At 38.9% G+C, this 2396-nt stretch overlaps 1 pseudogene; it reads left to right on the forward strand.

The window, feature by feature from the left end:
- On the forward strand, positions 212-1626 carry LOC102183025 (annotated as a pseudogene).

The following is a 2396-nucleotide window of genomic DNA, read 5'->3' on the forward strand; positions in this document are numbered from 1 at the left end:
GAGGGATTGGGGGCAGGAGGAGAAGGGGATGACAGAGGATGAGATGGCTGGATGGCATCACTGACTCGATGGACGTGAGTCTGAGTGAACTCTTAGAGTTGGTGATGGACCAGGAGGCCTGGTGTGTTGCAATTCATGGGGTCGCAAAGAATCGGACACAACTGAGCTACTGAACTGAACTGAACTGAACTGAACTTGGGCCCCAGCCAAGATGTCTGACATGGAGGGTGATTTCACATGCAATGAGGAGGAGGACTACGACCTGGAATACTCTAAAGATAGTAATTCTGAGCCAAATGTGGGTTGGGAAAATCAGTACTATAATTCCAAAGCATTAAAAGAAGATGACCCAAAAGCAGCATTAAGCAGTTTCCAAAAGATTTTGGAACTTGAAGGTGAAAAAGGAGAATGGGGATTTAAACACTGAAACAAATGATTAACTTCAAGTTGACAAACTTTCCAGAAATGATGAACAGATATAAACAACTATTGACCTATATTCAGAGTGCTGTCACAAGAAATTATTCTGAAAAATCCATTAATTCTATTCTTGATTATATCTCTACTTCTAAGCAGAATTCTGGTTTTTTATGTCAGATGAATTTACTGCAGGAATTCTATGAAACAACACTGGAAGCTTTGAAAGATGCTAAGAATGACAGACTGTGGTTTAAGACAGACACAAAACTGGGGAAATTATATTTAGAATGAGAGGAATATGGAAAGCTTCAAAAAAATTTTATGCCAGTTACATCAGTCCTGCCAGACTGATGATGGAGAAGATGACTTGAAAAAAGGCACACAGTTATTAGAAATATATGCTTTGGAAATTCAAACATACACGGCACAGAAATAACAAAAAACTTAAAGCACTCTATGAACAGTCACTTCACATCAAGTCTGCCATCCCTCATCCATCGATCATGAGAGTTATCAGAGAATGTGGTGGTAAAATGCACTTGAGAGAAAGTGAATTCGAAAAAGTACATGCTGATTTTTTTGAAGTCGTTAAGAATTATGATGAATTGGGAAGTCCAAGATGAACCACTTGCTTAAAATATTTAGTCTTAGCAAATATGCTAATGAAATTGGGAATAAATCCATTTGATTCACAGGAGGTCAAACCTTACAAAAATGATCCAGAAATTCTAGCAATGATGAATTTAGTAAGTGCCTATCAGAATAATGACATCATTGAATTTGAAAAGATTCTAAAAACAAATCACAGCAACATCATGGATGATCCTTTCATAAGGGAACACATTGAAGAGTTTTTGTGAAATATCAGAACACAAGTGCGTATAAAATTAATTAAGCTTTACACAAGAATACGTATTCCTTCATTTCTAAGGAGCTAAACATAGATGTAGCTGATGTGGACAGCCTGCTGGTGCGGTGCATATTGGATGACACTGTACATGGCCAAACTGATCAAGTCAACCAACGCCTTGAACTGGATCATCAGAAGAGGCGTGGTGCCCGATATATTGCACTAGATACATGGACCAACCAACTAAATTCTCTCAACCAGGCTGTAGTCAGTAAACTGGTTTAACAGAGAACAAGCTTTTACAGACATGCTTAAGGCAACAGTGCAGAGATGTAACCCTTGAAAGAACTGGGAATGGCAAAACTGCTGTCGGCTGATGTGTCCTGAAAGCTATGGAGCCGTGGCAGAAGGGCTTTTTTTGATCAACTGGTTTGTGTTTTGCTGCTGCATTAACCCAAAAGGGGGGGAAAAAAACAGCTTTAATCTCCAGAAGAAAACCAAAATGCCATGGGATTTATGCTGTATTGACATCTTGCCCTAAAACATACGACATCATAGTAATTTGTCATGGGCAACATGACCAGAGAGATTTTTGTCATGATTTTAAATACACTGACATGCTACTGTTGGTTAAATTTAAACATGTTTTACCTGCAGAAATTCTCTCGCAAATAACCTGCAATAACTTGAAATGCATACCCTTTTGAACACTTTCTTTTCTCATGTATAAATTAAAATGTTTGCTGCATTTTGCAAAAATAAAATAAAATATATCTTTGACCCCTTTTTTTCTTCGCTTGAAGTTTTAATTTGCCCAAGGCTGAGGTCTCAGGCAAAGCTGGCTGTGTATTTCAAGGATATGGCAAGGGTTAACTTCAAGCTTTCCCCTGGGCAGGTCTTTTTACAAGTCCATTGTTTTTAATTGCATATGCAAAAAGAATTGGTTTTGCAGTTTCCAAAAAGAAAAATTTCTCTCACTCTGTTTAATCAGCAATCACACACTCACAATCATCAGAGGCTATCACAATGCTTTCCCTACCCTGAGTCCCCAGGTCTCCCAATCTGTTGCTCCCTTCCTGGGAGCCCAAGGAGGTGATCAGTCTCTTCTTCCACCCGCTGGGGTAGG

This window comes from Capra hircus, chromosome 24, assembly GCF_001704415.2.
Source record: "Capra hircus breed San Clemente chromosome 24, ASM170441v1, whole genome shotgun sequence".
Lineage (NCBI taxonomy): Eukaryota > Metazoa > Chordata > Mammalia > Artiodactyla > Bovidae > Capra > Capra hircus.